Source organism: Artemia sp. Qi Xiang Cuo, chromosome 7 (assembly GCF_049724085.1).
Source record: "Artemia sp. Qi Xiang Cuo chromosome 7, ASM4972408v1, whole genome shotgun sequence".
NCBI classification, from domain to species: domain Eukaryota; kingdom Metazoa; phylum Arthropoda; class Branchiopoda; order Anostraca; family Artemiidae; genus Artemia; species Artemia sp. Qi Xiang Cuo.
In genome coordinates this window covers 31,131,615-31,154,824 of record NC_142800.1, presented here as the reverse complement: position 1 = coordinate 31,154,824, position 23,210 = coordinate 31,131,615, and the positions used below count along the sequence as shown (strand labels likewise).

Sequence of the window (23,210 nt, the reverse complement as noted above, 5' to 3'; positions counted from 1 at the left end):
TTTTTTCTTTCACACTCTTTGTTTGTGTGTCTGGGTTGGTGTTTGCTTGTCCCAGTGCATGTCGTTGTCTTTTTCTATGTCTGAATCTATATATTTGTATATGTGTTTGTCTCTCTCACTCTTTTTGCCTGTGTGTCAGGATGGGTTACTGCTTATACCAGTGCCTTTCTTTGTTAGTTTGTATGCCTGAATATATGTATTTGTATATATTTTTGTTTCTGTCACTCTCGTTGCCTGTGTGTCTGGCTAGGTGTTTGTTTCTCCCAGTGCCTGTCTTTGTCTGTTTGTTCTGGGATGGAATTTGCTTTTCCCAGTGCCTATCTTTGTATGTCTGAATCTACGTATTTGTATGTGTTTTTGTCTCTCTTTCACTCTCTTTGCCTGCGTGTCTTGGCAGGTGTTTTCTTGTCCCAGTGACTGTATTTGTCGATTTTTATGTCTGAATCTATATATTTGAATTTGTTTTTGTCTTTCTCACTCTCTTTGCTTGTGTGTATGGGCGGGTTTTTGTTTGTCCCACTGCCTGTCTTTGTCGGTTTGTATGTCAGAATCTATATTTGTATATGTTTTTATCTCTCTCACTCTCTTTGCCTGTGTTTATGGGCGGGTGTTTGTTTGTCCCACTGCCTATCTTTGTAGGTTTGTATGTCTGATTCTATATATTTGAATTTGTTTTTGTCTCTCTCACTCTCTTTACCTGTGTTTCTGGGCTGGTGCTTGCTGGTCCCAGTGCTTGTCTTTGCCTGTTTGAATGTCTGAATCTATATATTTGTATGTGTTTTTGTCTCTCTCATTCTCTTTTCTTGTGTGTCTGGGTGGGTGTTTTCTTTTCCCAGTGCCTGTCTTGGTTGGTTTGTATGTCTGAATCTATATATTTGTATGTGCATTTTCTGTCTCGCTCTCTTTGCCTGTGTGTTTGGGCAGGTGTTTGCTTCTCCTAGTGTTTGTCTTTGTTGCCTTGTATGTCTGAATCTATATATTGTATGTATTTTTGTCTCTTTCACTTTCTTTATCTGTGTGTTTGGGCGGGTGTTTGCTTGTCCCACTGCCTGTCTTTGTCGGTATGTAAATCTTAATCTATGTATTTGTATGTGTTTTTTCTCTCTCACAAGTATATTTCATGTCATTTTAAGACATGCAAAAAACGTTGAATTTTTTTGTAAGTCCGATAAAATTCTAAGTAGATCCTTATTTTCCTAGCAGTAAAAATCAAGACTAACATATCTATATCATTCTCATTTTGTATTTCCAAAATATTAAATGTGATTTTTTTTTGGTTTTAAGTAGCCTATACTTCATGTCATTTTAATGCATGTTAAAAAAAAGTTGAAAAATTTTTAAGTCCAAAAACATATTCTAAGTAAAAAAAGAAAGTTTTACTACAAACATTATTTTTCTAATAGTAAAAATCACGACAAATATATCAATATCATTGTCATTTTCTATTTCGAAAATATTAAAAAGATTTTTTTTATTTTAAGTATATTTCATGTCATTTATATACATGTAATAAAAGTTGAAAAAATGTCTATGTTAAAAAAAATATATAAAAAATAAATGAGTTAAAAAAGATTAAAATTCAAAAAAATTGTAAAAAATGGGAGGAGGGCCAATAGTTAGTGGGGAAGCATTAAGGCCCTTGTAGGTTAGGGCCCTTGGTGGTTAGGGTCCTTTATATTGGGGTACTTGATGATTGGGGTCCTTGGGGTACTTGGCGGTTCAAATCCATAACCACCTCACTACTTGATTTCTAAGGGTACTGGATTTCTAAGGATTGTTCTGGATTTTTACATTAAAATTCTGTTCTCGGTGCCTACGACTTTATTAGTTCCAACTTTATGCATACTCTAATACCAAAAAATATTTCATATTAGCCGCACTCCTCATTTGGTACTTGTGTATTATAGCGAACACAGCAAATAAGCAAAGCTAGCTCAATCGAATCAATCGATTTGTGAAAGAATATATATAATCTAATGATATTCTGACATTTATATAATGTGGCTTGGGAGTCACCATTCCCTCAGACTTACCTTTAGTTGATAAGCAATTTTAAAACTTCACCTGTTTCATTCAATCCATATAAAAATATTCTTATTATCGTCATCTGGTTTTATCTGAGCATTCAAATCCTGAGTTAAGAGCCTTTAATGCTTTGCTATACTGAGCGAACACCAAAATTATGATCATTGACAAGTTAAAAATACAGATTTAAAAATTAGAATATTTTATGTGCCATCAGTATCTATTGACATGGTCTACTCCCTCAGGCTGTTAGTTCAGTATGTCAATATAGCCTGAAGATATCGGCTTCTGGTCGCTTTTAGTGTCCACATATGTTGTGCAATCCAATGTATATTCCAAATGTATATTTCGAATGTATATTCAAATGTATAGTCAGTACCTTTATATAATATAGTACTTGTATAAGGTCAGATAAAGATTTAAATAGGGCTTTTGAAGAGCAGCGCTTATTCCCTGATCTTTTCAAGACTCTGAGTAAAACCTGCTTATCACTATCCACTAAAACTAAAGCAAAATCCAGCCTAGCGCCTTCTACTCTGACTTCTACAGCAGCATCAACTTTAAAGGAAATGATACATGACTCGAGATTAACTAATGAACACCAAGCCCAGACTAAAGAATGACATTTCTCGTGTCGTATCAGACACAATAAAAGATCGCTTAGCTTCGGAAATTATCAGCGAAGATATTGTGAACGAAGTTTATAATTCCATTTTCCTTGAATATAATGCTAAATTTGAAAAAAAAAATAAAACAACCCTTCAAAGACTTTATAATGCTGTGAACTTGCTTGAAAAAAAAAATTCTAAAATAGAAGACAGGGTCGACCTACTTCAGTAGCAAACCTTGCTTGATACCCTAATTTTCTACGGTGTGAAACCAAACCCCAATGTGGAATTGATGGATAATCTTAATGAATGCACTAGTATGTCACTTGTTAATATCTTTCTTGATTTGTAAATGCCTTCCTCAGGTCATTAATTTTCAATTTTTTTCACAGTTTCTTTTTCATTTCGTTTCATTTTTTAACTCTATTTATTAATTTTCTTTAATTTTTTTTCTTTGATTTCTCTCTTTCCGTGCTCATGGTTCATTCCAATAATACCTGCTGTGCAATTAGTTATTTCTGTGTTTGTAATTCTTTGACAGGTTTATCTTTTGCAATAGGTTTAAGTAAAGATTTCTTTTTGGTTAGTCTGGTGACTTAAATGGACTCGAAATAAAACCTACTTTTGTCAATATTTTAAGTCGTGAGCTCGAAATTAATCCTTTTGATGTAATTAGTAAATAATTCTGTGGGTTAGGCCAATCAAAATCCGATTAATATAAACACTATTTGAAATTGTAAATATGTTTCGGATTTGGGGGAAGAGGAAGCTACCAAAGGAAATTATTCTTTGACTGCACTTCAGCTTAACATTCAGGGTCTCTCTTCGTCAATAGATAATTTAAGACAAACTGTTTCGGATGGACAGCCTGATGTTGTGGGTTTATGTGAGACGTTTTTGGATTTTGGCAATGAAATGCTATTGGATATCCATGGTTGCAAAATGGAACATATAAACCGCGGCAAGATGGCTAAAGGAGATCTTGCCATATATATATCTTGTAATTAATTAAAAAAAAACTTCCGAAAAATAAGTTTTTCAAAGAAAAGTAAAGGCAATTTTTAATTTAAGCTCAGCAGATACAAATACCTGTTAGAATTCAAACTCAAAACGACCAGAAATTACTATTAAAGAATAAATGAAACCCAAAACGAACAGAAATTAAATAAACAATCATAGCAAAAAACATACAACAAGTAATAATACAAATGAAAATATCTTAAAGCGAGTAAGGCTTCGATTGAATATCAAAATCAAGCTTAAAAAAAAAAAAATATATTTTCCTATTGAAGTATAAATGAAACTTAAAACGAACAGAAATTGAATGAACAGTCAATGCAAACAAACATACAATAGATATTAATGTAAATTAATAAATAAATCTTAAAACGAGTGAAACTTAAATTGAATTTGCAAATCAAGCTTGAAACGAACAAAATTACCATAAACAAGAGTTTGGGTATGACCTCCTTCTCTCAATATAAAAGTCTAAAAACTCTTGCGTCATTGGCGGTTTACTGAAAACCAATTTTATGGCAAATATTTTCTTTTGTACTTAATATTGAAAATAAACATTAAAATTATAGTAACATTTTGAACTGATGAGCTTTCAGCAATTAATATCATTATACATCAAATATTCAGTTTAATTTATTAGCTCTTTATAAAGTTTTTCAATACGAGTATAGTTTCACTACAAACAAAGGCTTGGATACTGCCTCCTTCCCTAACTGTAAATAAAAACCAAAAGCCTAGTGCGTCATTGGTGCTTAACTGAAAACGAATTATATTACAAATATTTTCTTTTCCAGTTCTTACAGCATTGAAAATAAAAATAAAATTATAGCGAAATAAACTCTTGAACGGACGGATCTTTCAACAATTAGTATCATTATGCATCAAATATTAAATTTGATGTTGTTTTTACTTTCCAAGATGGTTCAAGCCGTATATACTTTTCAGTATAGGGGCTAATTATAGCGGCTAATTAACCTTCGGTGTATTTTGACTCTTTTTTTGATTTTCAATCAAATGAACCCTCTCTGAAGTTTATACGATTATCTCTTCTATAAGAACCATATATATTCCCAGAAAATAACTTACAACGCCTGTCCCTGGGCTAATTGCCCTTCGATCTCTTTTGACTCTATAAAAGTGAACTAGAACTTTCAATTTTAAATCAAATTGGCCCTATCTGAAGTTTATACGATAATCCCTTCTAGAAGAACAATTTATCCCCCAGGGCATAACTTACAACGGCTGTCCTTGGGCCCTAGGGGGTTGTGTCAACCCAGAAGTTTTGATATTTGACGTTTGAACTATTTTTTATTTGATTTGACTTTATTTATGCATTAAATTTTTTATTCGATGCATTTGGGGAAAAAGGGCATGGAGGGGGGAGTTGCCCTCTGATCTCTTTTGACTCTTAAAAACTGAACTAAAACTTACACTTTCCAAACAAATGAGCCCTCTTTGAAGTTTATACAACCATCCTTTCCTTAATAACCTAAAATGCCCCAAGGACATAACTTACAACGCTTGTACCAGGGCCCTGGGGGGTTTTATCGACACCAGATTGTTTGTTATCTAACCTTTTAACTATATTTAACAAAAGGGCTATCTCAAAATTTTTATTTGTTGCATTCGTGGAAAAATGGCAAGGCGGGGGAGGGTAGTTGCCCTCCGATCTATTTTGACTAATAAAAAGTGAACTATAGCTTTCAATTTCCAAACAAATGAGCCCTCTCTGAAGTTTATACGAGCATCCCTGCCATAAGAACAATTTTTACCCCCGTGGCATAACTTACAGCACCTGTCCCCGGGGCCTGGAGGGATGTGTCGACAAAGGAAATTTTTTTATCTAACCCTTGAACTATTATTAACAAATGGTCATCTCGAAATTTGTATTTGATGCATTTGGGGGAGAATGACGTGGGGGAGACTAGCTGGCCTACGATCCGTTTTTACTCTTGAAAATTGAACTACAACTTTCATTTTCGAATCAAATGAGCCCTCTATGAAGTTTGTACGAGCATCCCTTCTATAAGAACCATATACCCCCAGGGCATAACTTACAACACCTGCTCCCAGGCTCTGTGGGGCTTTGTCGACACTGGTGTTTTATAATCTGAACTTTGAACTATTTCTAACAAAATGTCTATCTCAAACTTTTTATATGATGCATTTAGGGCGTAGAGGGGTGAGGGCTAGTTTCTATCCGATTTGGGGGAAAAGGGGTGGGGAGGAAGCTAGCTCCCCTTCGATCACTTTTGACATGTAAAAAGTTAACTAGAACTTTCAATTACCAATTAACAGAGCCCTCTTTGAAGTTTATACGAGCATCCCTTCAATATGTCAGGAGGCCTTATTTTTGTGTAAATTTGGTAACTCAATTTCAGTAAAATTTGGAATTCCCTTTGCTTCAATAGATCAAAAATCAAGCAAAAATTTCAAATTAGCTTCAATTTGAAAACAACTTCGCTTTGCGTAACTAGTCATAAATCTTGTAGCGACACTTCTTTGTTCAAGAATCGAACTACTTTTGAACCCGTGATAAATATTCGAAGACCTAAGTTAGACCAGTTTTGGTATAAAATAAAAAGGAACGCATGGCCTTGAAATACTGAAAAAAAACTGCTTTTTAACAAAAATTTGTTGATTGGCTGAAAGAGCATGGGAAGGTAACTAAACGAATCAAGTATCAAAGGAATAAAACGTACGGGGGACAAAAAACAGAGGTGGTCTTGTGATGAGAGGAGACTAGAAAGGAAACTCTTGGTAAGTAACCTTTTTAACTAATTATGGCAAGTATCTGCCTTGTCTCGATTTCTTTACATGTAAAGTTAAAATAATAATATTAAACCTTTTCGTGACTTTAGAGAATCCCATTTCCGTGTTAAATTAAGTTATCAGTTGAATCCTAAATTTCTCTTTCAGAATAAAATTGAGATAACAAATAAACTTCAGAAAGATTTCTATTACCTGGGCTAGAACAAACCACATACTAAATAAATTTAATACTTATATTGAAGACATAAACTGGTACTGGAGTCAAAGCAGAAATTCCCATTAGAAGATTGTCAATAGACTTATAAAGGGTTTATTAATTAATGGATATATAATCTAACTAAAATAGAATAGCAACAGAGAAATACGCGCGCAAATAGCTTAGGACTCTAGACATTTTATTATATTTTGGAGGTTCGGGTTTATAATTGGGTTAGAGTATATAAGTCAACCAAGACTTGGGCACTCTAGACAAAGTACAGCATTCTTAAGGACTAAAATAGAAATGAAAATTGGTTTCGTCCCAGAAACTGTAACTTTTGAATAACCTGAGGTTTAGGCAAAAGAAAAACCCCTCAACGTTAAAGAATAGATTAAAGAGCTTTTTGCCTCCTCCTTCCAGCTTAGTAACCCTTGGAACTTACCTAGCATTTATTAAAATCTTATATATAAGAAGATTGGAACTATAGGACAATACAATATTCCTCCCCTGGCATATTCTCTGACGTTTATACGAAAGAGGGACTCTATTCCTCTTTTTTAGCCACTCTTGCATTTCTCAACCCCTGCCAATATTATGTAAAGGCGGCCTGGATGTTTCATAGATAGGCCAGGGAAGAAAGGGGAATTAACTTGTCAGATTAAGAATTTCAATCTCTTCCGTCCAAATAGATTAAATTTTCTCTAGCAAAGTTCGAGTTGATCAAAGTTCCAAAGAGCATTAATTTCTTTTTCAAGATGTAAACATAAGAACTTGGTTTAGTTTATACAAAAAATTTGAGATCTAATAAAAGGGTTATTCCTAGTTTCCGAGAAACAATCATCTGTAGCAAAGAATTGTAATTACCTTGGTACCCAAGCCTTGTCTAATTATTCAAGAGTAACTCTTTCAATTAGAAGTACTCGATAGCGCTAAACTAAAATAATCCCCTTTTTTAGGTGGATCACCTATGGACCAGAAGAACAAACATCCACATAACAAGGTTAGCTAGCTCTGAAAGGCTATTTTGGAGAGCTATTTGGAAGGGCTTACAGAATTACAACATTTTTCCTTTTTGTTATATTTTATAATAAATATCAGCAGTCACTGGATTTTGAGTACTGATCTTACCAAGGCCTCAGAGGCAACACGTTACCAAATTTTTGCCCTGATAAGTAGGGGCAATCCTACAACTGGTGACAGCAGTACTCAAGTTCAGTGCAATTCCTGTTTAAGGGGAGGGCGAGATTAAAAAAAATTATAAATTTTGGTAGAATTTTGTACTCGGTTCCTCCCAAGAAGGTGGATGTGTTCGGTTGCCTGGCGGTTGTTTTCTGGTCTATCAGTGACGGAAAGGTTTTAAACAGTGTTAATTTGAGTATTAATACTGATAGTGTTTATTATTATAGATTTTTTCTTTTTCTTAAGGAGTGTTTTTCTGTAGCTTAAGGTGTTTACTACGCTAGGTAGTTTGGGAGCAGACTCGAAGCTTATTGCTGAGCAAAAATCGGTCTACTAATCTTGACGAGTTGAAAGTGGAGTAATTAAAAGTAATGGGGAATAAAGTCCCAATTGATTTTTTTTGGAATAAGTAAAGAAGAAATGAAAAGATTGCAACTAGAAGACCCTGAAAATAAGGTGGCAATCAACGAAATAATAGAATTAGGAAATACACTCTTACGCTTAAAATCTCCCCATGATACATATAAAAATAATGAGAAGTCTAAGGAGGGTATAAATGAACAGTTGATGTGAGTCAAATGGGGGTAGCTCCAGTATTCCCGGAGCTATCAAAACATTAGAAAGGGATGAATTCAGTAGTAATACTGAAGAAGATCTTCCTTCTATGAGAGGGAACACTCCAGGGCACAGGAATAGATGCTTGACCTCTGGGTCTATTCATGGCAAACTTGATGAGGTCAAAGTAAAGGTCCGCACACACGCGTGTGTAACTGACGGCAGGTCAATTTTAGAGGGGATTGAAATTGATTCCTGTGAACGACAAGATCTGGCGGTGGAACTTGCAAAGACCAGGACTAGGAAAGGCTCACTGGCACAATGAGTAATTGGGCTGGGTCCGAAACACCCACGGATCCAGACGCCAAGAAGGGTGAACTGCTAAGGATACGACAAGTTCTTACGGTGGAACTTGCAAAGACTAGGGCTATAGAAGGAGTCACTAGAACGGATAAATGGGATGGGTCTGGAATACCCGCAAAGCTAGACACCAAGAGGGGTTAGCCGCAGGATACCTAAGAATTTCCAAAATTTAAAGTTTCGGGCAGAGCTCAAATTAACAGCACACCAGAAACTTCAAATTTGGGGAAAGGGGATTCTTTTTTTGTAAAGTGGTTAAGATATCTCCAATTTGATCCTAGTAGAGGGGTTATCAAACAGTTCGTGGTAACGAACTGTAAGTAAGGAGCGACCCGGCTCAATGGTAACCGAAACTCTAGAAAACGGGTTTTTGATACCAATAGATATATCAAAAGAATCAGATTTCAATGCTGATTTCAAATATATAACTTTCATCAAGTTTAGAGCTACCCATCAAAAGTTACGCGCCTGAGAAAATTTGGCTGATTTTCAAAAAAAGGGGGAAAGACCCCTAAAAGTTATAGAACCTTAATGAAAATCACACCATCATATTCAGCGTATCAGATAACCCTCCTTTAGAGGTTTAAAGCTCCAAAAAAAAAAATTTGGTTATTTTGCATTTTTTTCACGCATTACTAAACGGTTTTGTGTGTTTGTGTTTGTGTTTGGTGTTTTTTTTTTTTTTTTTTTTTTTTTCCCCAGGGTTTTACGTTAAGAACCCTTTGTCCTTTAAAAAAAGTGGATGGGTAATTTTAAACGAAAAAAAAATTTATATTGCCCATTTTAATTGAAAAAAAAAAATTGAGGGCAACTAGGCCCCCTCCCACGCTCATTTTTTTCCCAAAGTCACCCGATCAAAATTTTGAGATAGCCATTTTGTTCAGCATGGTCGAAAATATGATAAAAATGTCTTTTAGGATGACTTGATCCCCCAAAGTCCCCAGGGGGAGGGCTGAAAGTTATGAACTTTACTCAATGTTAACATATAGTATTGGTTATTGGGAAGTATACAGACTTTTTCAGAGGAGATTTTTTCTGGTAGGTGGGGGAAGGAGAGGGTCGGTGGCTATGTGGGAGGATCTTGCCATGAAGGAAGTTTTCATGGAGGAACGGACATTGCTATGAAGGGGGCGCCGGATTTCCCAGCATTATTAAAGAAAAAGATCAGAAATTAAATAAAAAAAAAAAAGTTTTTCAACTGATCAACTGATTGTTATTAAGAGTTCATTTTTAAAGAACTGGAAAAAAAAATTAGAACTATAGTTTAAAGAGCAGGGTATTGACTAGGGGGCGAACCCCCTAATATACGTGTTAAAAATTTATGAATATAGAAGTTCGTTACGTAAGTTAATTCTAAGTTACGTATATTTATTACTAATAAAAACGTTCGTAAATAAAATTAAACAAGTTTCGAGAAAGCCATTTAACCAAATAATATGAAATTTTGTTTTAATTATTCATGTACGGTGAGCCAAAATCAAAACCTGCATTAATTCAAAAACGTTCAAAAATTAAATAAAAAAAACAAGTTTTTTAAACTGAAAGTAAGGAGCGACAATAAAACTTAACACGAACAAAAATTAGTCCGTATATGAAAGGGGTGGTCCCCTCCTCAACGTCTCGCTCTACGCTAAATTTTGACTATGTCTCACAGATTTATTTTTTTAAACAATATAAAACTTTAGCGTGAAAAGCGAGGCGTTGAGGAGGGGACAGCCCCTTTCATATACAGAATAATTTCTGTTCGTTTTATGTTTTAATGTCGCTCCTTACTTTCAGTTTAAAAAACTTGTTTTTTTTTATTTAATTGTACACAATAGACGATTCAGAGAAAGGAAAAGAGATGCATCAATTTAAAATTATTCTACTATTAAAAACTTATTAGTGGAATCATTAGTCTTATGCATACGAGCCTTTTCCTAGGAGCGCACATAAGGACTGTGAAAACTTGGAATAAGTTAAAACAAAGTTATGTATTTGAAAATATATACTGCCAGATTGAAGACGTAGTATAAATTATTAACTCTGTTTGAGAAGAGATAAAGTTATTGTTAACTTCTCTCATATTCGGTCAAGTGATAACAAAGGAACATTAAGACGTTGCACGAATAGTGACCAATGCATATTGGTAAAAATATAGTAGTAGCACAGTCTAAGGAAAATTGATGAGTGTAAACGCATTGACCGAAGGGCTTAGAATATTGCTGACATTAAAACACGATAACCATAGGAGAATATCCGTAAGATACTAAATAAAAATTATAGGAATTATACAAGAGACTCCTTGTAATGTAGCCACACACTAACTTAAACTAGTAATAATTTGTAATTGTTCTGTGTTCAACAAAGGAGATGAGTTCAGAATTTTCGAAAGGCTCAAAATTTCATAACTCTTATTTTTTTTTAAATAGAGAACGGGTACAGATTTTTTTTTTGTTTCATCGTAGAAAGTATTTTCCTTTGGTTTTTCAAGTCTTCCATACTTACTGGACCATTTGACACCTTTAAATACTCTTTCAAGTCCTCATTTATAATATGAAAAAAATGTCTCTAATATCCTCGCCAAAGTACAGCCATAACTGTCAATAAAGGACAAGAGTTATGAATAAGCCTTCATTTTACTTGGTGACGCCACGCTTGAATTATAAAAAAAAGCAAACCAGAAACTCCTGACGCATAGTTAAAAAAAAACAAAAAAAGCTTATATAAATACCAATTTGTCATTAAGTATTTTTCTCACTTTACTTGTCTTTTATAACTTTCCATAATTCAGCATAAAGTACTAAAACCACTATGCTTCCGTTTCTTCTAGTTTAAAAAAAATATATCTACCTTAAACCTTCACTTTGAATGGTCAATCCCCAAAAATTGCGAATAAAGTTCAAAAAGACCAAAATAAGAAAATAAAATTTAGCTCTTCGTAAAGGTCAATTAATATATCTTCCTTTTATTAGAATTGTGCATAATTTTAAACTTAAAGTAATCAAAGAGTCGATTTATCTGTGCTTAGCAACACAAGAGCAAGGGTTTGATTTCGGATGCCGGGAAACACCAAAAAAAAACCTTAGATTAAAAATATCTGCATAAACTTATAAGGATTCTGGCTGAAAACTTCGCATAAGTTCTACTACATTAGAAAGACAAAATTGAATATTTACCTTTTATTTACTTTTAGAATAGGTTTAGTTCAATCATTGGCCGGGATGAAGTGAGACAAATGCGAGTTTCCTTGCAAGAAGAAAAAGGGAAAGATGTAACAGCATATTGGACATCGACATGTAATATTTTTACATTCTTTATATATATAATGGGATTCCTTCCAATAGGACTGATATACAGAAAAATTAAGAAATTTGTATTCGGGTTATCGAGACCAAAAGTCTTAGGGGTTCCATTTAGGAGTAGTATAAGTAGAAATTGAGTTACAATGGATCTTAGTAAATTTGTGTTTCTTCACGTTTATTCCTTTTAAAACAAAAATTATACTAAGATTTTAAGTAGGGGAGATTGTAAGGAGGCCTTATTTTTGTGTAAATTTGGTAACTCAATTTCAGTAAAATTTGGAATTCCCCTTGCTCCAATAGATCAAAAATAAAGTGACAATTTAAAATTAATTTGAATTTGAAAATAACTTTGCTTTGCGTAGCTAGTCATAAATCTTGTAGTGACACTTCTTTGTTCAAGAATCGAACGACTTTTGAACCCGTGATAAATATTTGAAGACCTAATTTAGACCAGTTTTGGTATAAAACAAAGAGGAACGCAAGGCCTTGAAATACTGAAAAAAAACTGCTTTTTAACAAAAAGTTGTTGATTGGCTGAAAGAGCATGGGAATGTAACTAAACGAATCAAGTAGCAAAGGAATAAAACGTACGGGGGATAGAAAACAGAGGTGGTCTTGTGATGAGAGGAGACTAGAAAGGAAACTCTTGGTAAGTAACCTTTTTAACTAATTATGGCAAGTATCTGCCTTGTCTCGATTTCTTTACATGTAAAGTTAAAATAATAATATTAAACCTTTTCGTGACTTTAGAGAATCCCATTTCCGTGTTAAATTAAGTTATCAGTTGAATCCTAAATTTCTCTTTCAGAATAAAATTGAGATAACAAATAAACTTCTGAAAGATTTCTGTTACCTGGGCTAGAACAAGCCATATACTAAATAAATTTAATACTTATATTGAAGACATAAACTGGTACTGGAGTCAAAGCAGAAATTCCCATTAGAAGATTGTCAATAGACTTATAAAGGGTTTTTTAATTAATGGATATGTGATCTAACTAAAATAGGATAGCAACGGAGAAATATGGGCACAAATAGCTTAGGACTCTAGACATTTTATTATATCTTGGAGATTTGGGTTTATAATTTTGTTAGAGTGCATAAGTTAACCAAGACTTGGGCACTCTAGACAAAGTACAGCATTCTTAAGGATTAAAATAGAAATAAAAATTAGTTTCGTCCCAGAAACTGAAACTTGTGAATAACCTGAGGTTTAAGCACAAGAAAAACCCCTCAACGTTAAAGAATAAATTAAAGAGCTTTTTGCCTCCTCCTTCCAGCTTAGTGACCCTTGGAACCTGCATAGCGTTTATTAAAATCTTATATATAAGAAGATTGGAACTAGAGGACAATATAATATTCCTCCCCTGGCGTATTCTCTGACGTTTATACGAAAGAGGGACTCTATTCCTCTTTTTTTAGCCACTTTTGCGTTTCTCAACCCGTGCCAATATTATATTAAGGTGGCTTGGATGTTTTACAGATAGGCTAGGGAAGAAAGGGGAATTAAATTGTCAAATTGAGAATTTCAATCTCTTCCGTCCAAATCGATTCAATTTTCTCAATTTCGCAAAGTTCAAGTTTATCAAAGTTCCAAAGAGCATTAATCTCTTTTTCAAGATATAAACATAAGAACTTGGTTTAGTTTAAACAAATAATTTGAGATCTAATAAAAGGGTTATTCCTAGTTTCCGAGAAACAATAATTTGAAGCAAAGAATTTTAATTACACTGGTACCCAAGTCGTGTCTGATTATTCAAGAGTAACTCTTTCAATTAGAAGTATTCGACAGCCCCAAACTAAAATAATCCCTTTTTCTCGGTGGATAACCTATGGACCAGAAGAACAAACATCCACATAATAAGATTAGCTAACCCTGAAGAGAGCTATTTAGAGGGGCTTGTAGAATTACAACATTTTTCCTTTTTATTATATTTTATAACAAATATCAATTGTCACTGGATTTTGAGTACCGATCTTACCAACGCCTCAGAGATAACACGCTACCAAATTTTAGCCCTGATAATTACGTTCAATCTTACACATAAGAACCTTATATGCCCCCGGGGCACAGCTTACAACGCCTGCACCCGGGCTCTGTGGGGCTGTATTGACACCGGTGTTTTTTTAATCTGAACTTTGAACTATTTTTAAGAGAATGTCTATCTCAAAATTTTTATCTGATGCATTTGGGGGAAAAGGGCGGGGGGGGGGTGGAGCTAGCTGCCCATTGATCACTTTTGATTTATAAAAAGTGAACTAGAACCTTCAATTACCAATCAAATGAGCCCTCTTCGAAGTTTATACGAGCATCCCACCCATAAGAATTTTATCTGATGCAATGGCTACCTCAAATTTTCTATAAGATATATTTGTGGAAAAAATGCTTGGGAGGGGGGGGGCTAGTTGCCCTCCGATTACCTTTTACTCTTAAAAAGGGTCTTAGAACTCTCAATTTCTAATCGAATGAACCCCCTTTGAAGTTTATGCGACGACCCCTTCTTTATGAAGAGCCTCTGGGAAAAAAATAAATGGAGTGTGGGGAAGGCTAGCTGTCCTCCGATCACTTTTTACTCATAAAAAGAGAATTACAACTTTCTATTTCACACCAAATGAGCCCTCTATAAAGTTTATACGTGCATTTCTTCCATAAGAGCCATATATGCCCCCAGGGCATAACTTACAACACCTATCACCGGTCCCTGGGGGCTGTGTCGACACCGGAATTTTTGATATCTGAACTTTGAGCTATTTCTAACAAAATGTCTATCTCAAAACGTTCATCTGATGCATTTAGGGCGTGGAGGGGTGGGGGCTAGTTGCTCTCCGATCTCTTTTGAATCTTAAAAAATGAACGAGAAATTTTAATTTCCATTCAAAAGACACCTTTCTGAAGTTTATATGACCATCCGTTTTGACTATTTGGAGGAGACCTTGCGCCTTCCATTTCGAATCACATGAGCCCTTTCTTAATTTGATATGATCACCCTTTTCGAACGAGACATATATGCCCAGGGCATAACTTACAACGCCTGTCCCAGGCCCTGGGGGGTTGTGACGACACCTGATTTTTTGTTATCTGACTTTTGAGCAATTTTTAACTTAATGACTATCTCAAAATTTTTATTGGATTTATTTGGGAAAAAGGGAGCGTAGGGGGAGCTAGTTGCCCTCCAATCTCTTTTGACTATTACAAAGGGCACTAACCCTTTGAATTTCCAATCAAATGAGCATCCCTTCAATAAGAACCATATATTCCCCCAGGGCATAAGTTACAACGCCTGCCCTCGGGCCCTGGGTGGCTGTTTCTTCCCCGGAATTTTCGTTACATGGTCTTTGAACTATTTAAAAAAAGGCTATCTCAAAGTTCTTATCTGATAGGTTTAAGGAAAAAAGGGCGTGGAGGGGAGGGGGGCTAGGTGCCCTGAAATATCTTTTGACTCTTAAAGAGTGAACTCGAACTTTCAATTTCCAAGCAAGTCAGCTCTCTTTGAAATTAAAAAGAGCATCCTTCCATAAAAACCGCTTGTGCCCCCAGAGGATAACTTATCAAGCCCGCTCCCGAACCCTGGGGGGGTGTGGCGACACTGGAGTTTTAGTTGTATGATCTTTGAATTGTTTTTAACAAAATAGCTATCTCAAAATTTTGATCAGATGCATTTCAGAAAAAAAGGGTTGGGGGGAGGGCTGGTTACCTTCCAATATCTTTTTACGCTTAAAAATTGAGATAGAACTTTCAATTTCCAAACAAATGAGCCGTCTACGAAGTTTATAAAGCCATTCCTTCCATAAGAATCATATATGCCCCCAAAGCATGACTTATTACCCTTGTCCTGAAGACTATGGGGGGAGTGTCCTGCTCAAACATATAATTTCCAGAACTTTCATTACGTTGAACAAAATGGCTATATCAAAATTTTGATTGGTTGTGTTTGGGGAAATGGTGGGCGTGGAAGGGGTGTTAGTTGCCTTCCAATCACTTTCGACTATTAAAAAGGGAACTAGCCCTTTAACTTTCCAATCGAATGAGCCCTTTCTGAAGTTTCTACGACAATGCTTTCTATAAAAACCTTATATGCTCCTAGGGCATAACTTACAACCCTACGCTATAGCGTTGCCCTTGATTTGCATTATTGCTTGCGGGATGACTTACCAAGGAATTTGAAGATATTTTCGAGTCAAAATTTATAGAAATTAGATCTAATGGTATTGATCTAATCATAGGCAATATTTATCGTTCTCCTAGTGGTGTGGTTCCGTTGTTTCTTAGGAATCTTGAGGAAATACTTGACATAACACTGAAACGTTCGTGTCAGTTAATCATGATGGGTTATTTTAATATAAATTTGATGGATTCAAACTCTTAGGCTTCAGTTGATTTTCTTCCAGGATGCTTGAAGGAAAACTCAATCTTAGTTACTGAAATCTCCAATTGTTTTCCAATATATTCTCGGTTCAGCTTTAAACAGGGGAAGAGTAACCCGGCTCAAGTGTTTGATTCCTATTCTATTAGGTTTGGCGAGAAATAGTTATCTCTTCTTGGGTCTAAATTGGCGGAAAATTCGTGGAGTTTTGTTTTTTTTTGATAATGATAAGGATTTTTCTTGTTTATTGGAGTCCTTTTGTGGGACCATAAAAAAGGCTATTCTTTCCACTTGTAAGGTACCACCTTCTAATCATAGGTCTAAAAGGATTGTTCCTCTAAACCCTTACATGACATCCAGACCTCTCAAAAGCTGGAGAAGGAAAATGAATCTCTGGAGAGCTTATAAATGCGCTACACTTTCAGCGAGAGCTGTTCATCTTTGTTAATTCAAGATCTACCGGAATATATATAATTCCTTGTGTAGGAAAGCCAAATTTCTCTATTATCTAAATAATTTTGCTGCGTTTGGCAATGATATTCGTAAAACTTGGAAGGTAGTAAATTCAGTACTTAAACCCGGTTCTGAATCTAGCTCTTTTCCTATGAGTCTGGTCATTGGTGATGAAGCTGTAGAGGGTGAGCTTAATGTCCAAGAGGCATTCACTTCATTCTTCGCTAAAATTGGTAAGAATATTGCTTCTACAGTTACTTTATCTCAGCCTAAGCCGGACTTTAGATCTTACCTCGGGCCGTCTTGTTTTAAGTCTATGTTTCTAGAGCCAGTAACAGTAAGTGAAATTATTAAAATTGTTAATGGCTTGAAAACTCGTCCTCATCTGGGCCAGATTCTATTCCTACTAAGGTAGTTAAATCTATTCTTCCTTCAATAGATTTGCCTCTAACTAAACTTGTTAATCTTTCATTTGAATGTGGAGTTTTTCCGGATGCTCTCAAGCGTGCTTGAATTATTGTTTTGTATAATGGAGAACCAAGAAATGATCCTAAAATTTTTAGATTTCCTAAAATCCAAAAATTTTCTTCATGATTTTCAATTTGGTTTCTTAATTAAGCACTTCCCTGAACATGCCTGTATGACTCTTTAGAATTTTATTCATCCTGCGTTGGATTCGGGGCTGATTCTGGCTGCTATATTCCTGTATATAGCAGCCGGCTATATCCTGGCTTTCGATTCCTTAAAACATGGAATTCTTCTATTGAAGATGTCTCATTTAGGCATAAGGGGAAATGTATTATTTTAGTTTCAGTCTTATTTGAAGGATAGGTTAATTTCTGTTGATCTACTTTTCCGGTCACCCTCACAAGTGAATTTTGGCGTCCCCCAGGGTTCAGTTTTAGAGTTTATGCTATTTTTGATTTATTTAAATGATCTTATTATGTAGTAAAAATCAGAAACTTATTAATTGCTTTAGTCTTTGTCATTCTAAACCTTCCCTTGCCCATAGTGGCCACTATAGTTAGCCTTCTTCTGATGTCCTTGTTTGTTTGGTGATGATAGCAAACTTGGCACTTCGGAAAACTGCAAATCAGAGCTTCGATTAAATTTGGAAAATTTATCTTACCCCAAATTTTTCGAATTTCATTTTTTTGTATTTTTTTGGCGTTTCTCAGGTTTATCCCCAGTTATCAGAAACTCACCAGCCAAACGGGATAATTCATAGATCTAAAGACCGATATGTTTGTTTTTTTGGGCATTCTTGTTGATGAAAACCTATCTTTCAAACATCACACTGATTTTAAAAAAAATGAAGATATGCAGGAGTCTTGGTATTTTAAGGAAACTTAAACATACTTTTCCTGGATCAATTTTGAAAATCCTTTTTCACTGCTTGATGCAATCTTGCGTTTCTTACTGTCCAATAGTGTGGATGTTAACCTTTCCTTCACTATTAAAACCACTTTCTAAGGTTTACAATAAAGCTAGAAACCTCATTCAGGAAACTAATCACTCATTATTATCCCATTACTTGATCTTGAGTCACTGTACATTCTTTCATGTGCATGTTTTACTTTTTCTCAGCTTCATGGTGACCTCTTCCGGCCCCTAAGTGTTCCGCTATCTTTTACCTCTGATCAAAATAATTATAATCTTCGCAATATGACAAATCATGTTAAAGTTCCATTTACTCCTTGCATAAGGACAGATTTTAATCCCGTAATGGCGATTCATATTATTTGGAATAAGTTGCCTGAATCAGCTCAAGGGTGCCACTCATTCGGTTTGTTTAAAAAAATTGTTAAAAATTCTTTGGCTTCTTAGAACTTATTTTTATTTATGTGTTTATTTTTGTCTTATATTTTTTATTATTTTTGTGGAGTCTATTTAATCTATTTAATTAATTTAGCCTGTTTATTCTATTTAGTTTTGTTTTTTATAGTTTTTATTTGATTTATATTTTCTTTTCTTCTCCTTTTTGCTCTTCTGTCTCTAAGTGATCATTTTAAATTTTGTTTTGTTTTTCTTCTTTGAGTAAGTAACTCATTTGTCTTCCCCCTTCTTTACAGGCCAATGTGCCTTTGGGGGAATAGTAACATGCCATATTGTATGTGTATCTAATGAAGAATAAATCTTAACTTATCATTTTCTATTTTTCAGTAACATTTTGTCAGTAGCCTTTCTCTGCAATAACAAGGGAGGTGTCCCCTCGTAGCACAATTATTCACGGTAATCTAAATGAAAGGAGATGAGGGGTTAATTTATGCTCCCCCCTTATCCATCTTTATATTTTATCTGAAGGCTCATTGAGAGTTAGTAGTTGCTCATAAGAGAGAAACCCTTCTTTAAAGGCTTTTTGAGATCTTTTAATGCTGTTGATAAAGGACAGATAAATGAAGATTCTGGGAATGAAATCACAGCCTAAATCCTTTGATGTTTTGTTGAAATAATATATTTATCTGGTACTGTTCTATTAACCGGGTAACACGCGAGAAGTGAGGTTTCGTTATTGCTAATGAAATAAAATAAAATAGGGCAAGAATACAATAGTTTAGAAACAAATTTCGGCTATATATTTGCACTTTAGAGGGGTGGGAGTAAAGCATAGCATATAATTAAATACGTAACTTAACCTAACCTAGGTACCTTTGTTCCCCCTAAACCCCGAAAAACTAAAGTTTAAATATAGTTCCTGGAGTGAAAAACCCCTTGTTTATGCAGCGTCAGATAGCAATTACCGGGTAATGCCTATTTGATCTTTGCTTTTCTCGAGTGGCCGTCTCGCGTGTTCCCCGGCTACTAGAACAGTACCATTTATCTTCTATGAGCTGCCATATCTGAAATATTTCCATGCTTTAACACAAATTGACAAATGAACTCCTATAGATTTGATCCGGCAGGCTTAAATGATCTAATTATTTGCATAATTGATTACAATTTGAATCGAATTTGAACACATAAAGCCAAAATGTACATGACAGATACAGAAATTTAGTTTTCCTGAAGCTTTTAAATCAAAGCGGAGGCAGACGGTGGTATACTGGTGTTAATTTAGAGGGGACGGGGAAAGGGGCATTCGCCCCCTAGTTTTTCAAAAACACTTTTTAAGGTATTTTTATTGGGATACCACCAGATCACTAACTTGACAGTGTATATATATACAAATCTTTAAATTAGCCAACCGGCCAACATGTATTTTAAACCTAGGAGTCCAGCTGGACAAAAGGAAACATATTAAGAAAACAATTCTTACTCCATAATATGTAGAATAATCCTAGTTAACACATTTTTCAGGGGGGTAGCCTTTATCTTCACTCCTTTCCTTGTTTTCCCAGCTTTTTCTAAGAAATTCATGAATTTCTTAGAGCTATATATTCACAGAATATATACCCCCACCCCCCTAATGTGTAAATATATACCTAGAATTGCATCCTCAATCTAAATAGGCTTATAACTTCCATGTGCATCACAAATGAATTTTACTCCCATATTAGCCATGTGGTGGATGTCCATTTTCATTGAAAAATCCCTTTTTGGTATTTTCATTGAAAAAGTGCAAATCACTCCCCAGGATTTTGAAAAATACCTTTTGCCCATCGCCTAAAATATTTTCGTGATTTAACACTACTGGGGGGATAGTCATATCCAATATTGCTAAAAAGTGTCACCCCTTTTTGTTTTTAGTTTAAAGGATTACGATGCTCCGGAGTCATTTTAAATTGCGCCCAGTTAATTTACGCTTTGACGCGTTGAAGTTGCTAAATATCACTTAAAAATCAAACTCGCTATTTAAACTTTTTTTTGGAAAAGATAAAGTCGAGCTAAGCAGAGAATTGCAATCAAGACATGTGCCAGATTCATTCAAAGGAATTTGCTGCAGAATAGTGTTATCAGAAATAAAAACAAAATAAAAGCGACTTACGGAAGAAGTAACTCATATATCCTCATTTAATTTTTGATTAGTGTATATTGTACATCTACAAATTACAATTGCTGTTTATGTTCTCACTAATACCGAAATCATGGTCCAATGTTGCGATTCACTTTCACTTGTGTATCAGCGTTCCATGACGAGTAACGAATACCTGTCTTCTCTTGACAAAGGCTGTTTTGTTAGACTTCCGCAAATATTACCGTGATTTTTGTGGCTAGCTGAAATGAATGGACAATTGATGCTATGTTTGAAGAGGTGGCAGATAACCCCCTTCCCAATAACTAAAAAGTCATTAAACGAGTTTCAAGAAGAGAAAACTTTCCTTAAACGAGGTACTACAGAACTTTTTGTGAATTTCTTTTCGAAACCGCATTAATTCAGAAGTGATAGCCAATTTCTACATCTAATTCAGCAACATTTTTGGGTTATAGAAATAGATGGTACTTCCGTACAATCCAGAACACACTCGAGAAGTGTAGTTAGGTTAATCCTAATGAAATGTATCAAAATTATGATGAAAATATTATACTTTATTAACAAAATTATGGGAGCTACAACTTAGAAAAACAGGTCGCCCAAAACGCATTATATTAAATACCTAACATAAATTAACCGAACAAATTTCCGAATATTTTGAAAATAACAATCAGACACAGCGCTGTCTTGCAGCACTGGGTCTCATTATCTCCTAAACTAATAAACAAGGAGTTTGAATGCAGTGGTTATGATCATGTTTGCAGTTACTTCTGCAGCCTAGCAAAAAATTAACTACAGCCCATATTAACCAAAAATTTAGAAACGTGTTTTAAAAAAGAAGACTAAAAGGGTGATAAAAATGTTGAGGGACCGTTCCAGTCAACTTTTACAACTTTGTAACACGTCTACACACCTCAAAGTTGTTTTGGCTTGCTGTCTCAGCGAGGTCCGAGAAGGGGGGGTGATCTGACACTCCACAATGGTCATACTGCGGAACTCTTTGATGAATTGATGGACATATGAAGCGAGTTTCAATTGCTTTTTGAATGTCTTCTATTTCAACTGTTGAAACTAACAAGGAAATGTTTTTTTTTGTTCTACATCAGGAGCTCCTTTTGTAATAAACTTGTTTGTTAAATAGAAATAATACTTCCGTCCTGGCATTTAAAACCACTAGATAAAAAGTGAAAAGAATTTTGGAAGCATTTGCAAGCCACTAAATTTAAAATTGTCATTCAAAAGCTATTTTTTGTCTCTTATTACGAGACCTGAGTGAAAAGCACTTCCATAAATGTTGCTGAATTCTTGGCAAGCTGTGATAAGTGGGTGGAATAAATTGAGTAACCACTTAAGTTTCTTTAATAATGGACCCATTGGGATGCCATCCAAAAAGCAAAAAAAAGCTTATACTGTGACTATAAATATTTGATACGGTCGATATTTAAGAGCTTTTTTTAATTTTCTTATGAATATGTTGGTCATTCCATATTAACCAAGCTGGATGTTCTTGCTTGGCCATTTCATTTTTTTTTTGCTCACTTCATGTCACCTTAGCAGTAGCGATTTTTGGCCTCATGATTGGGGGGGGGGGGTTGGGTATGCCAAAGAAGTGTATAATTATTTGAAAGAAATTTAATGTCAGCCGCCATAAAAATGAAGTAGGGCAGCTGCTCCTGCCCAGGTCTCGAGCTGTACCTTAGGGCCAGATGTTACAGTATTGAAGCCTTGTATTGAAGGATGAGTTCCAATGTAACGGCTTGAATTTAGGGACATTTCGGTGGAGATCACTCAAAATACATGTGAGAACGTACTCACGGCTAGCAAAATATTTTCACTGGTGTAGAGAAAAAAAAAAGAAACTTCATCTATTCAATCCAAGTTATGATGTCTAGGATGTCACTTTCCCTTTAATATGGGAATGGGCCTATGATAAAAAGATGGCCCCCAGGTTTATAGGTGCTACAATGAATTGACTATAGTAGTAGTAGTAGTAACTCTTTCGTAAATTTGATGATTTGAACTCATAGAAGGAGAGAACTAAGTAAATTTTGGCATTCAGGACACAAAAAATCGAGTATTGATGTTTTACTACAAGGTTTAATGTTTTACTATACATTATACGGTTTACCCATAAACGTGAATTCAATTCTTTACCTAAAAGGGATATAACATGGAAACTTTAAAAAGCCGAACTTTGCCACCACCAAAAGCGTTCTTATACTTTGCATATAATCTTCAGCCCACGGCAAAATCATAAAGACATCCCACATTTATTAAATTAAACACTTACTAAATATAAACTAATCTAACATTTACTAAATATGTTGGTATTCAAGTAGATAGTATGTTTGTAATGTATTTTAGTTATCTTTTGTGCTCTTGAGGAGTTGTAGAGACCATAATTAGGGCAATAATTGATGATTGTAAGTTTCTGGCCAATTTTAAGACCTGGTCACATGATACTCAATATTTATAAATTCC

The 23,210-nt window shown here is 34.8% G+C and overlaps 1 protein-coding gene across 3 annotated transcripts in view; it reads right to left on the bottom strand.

The window, feature by feature from the left end:
* The window catches only part of LOC148950161 (uncharacterized), a 93,503-nt gene that overhangs the window by 20,818 nt on the left and 49,475 nt on the right, over positions 1–23,210 (bottom strand). The window contains exon 2 of one of the 3 annotated variants that reach the window (XM_089091481.1): positions 20,742–20,971. The exons of 1 other annotated variant lie outside the window; for it this stretch is intronic. The gene's annotated coding sequence lies outside the window, so the exon portion shown is untranslated. Of the gene's footprint in view, positions 1–11,873; positions 11,915–20,741; positions 20,972–23,210 lie in introns of those variants that run through there. One more of the 3 variants, XM_089091483.1, reaches the window with a different exon arrangement.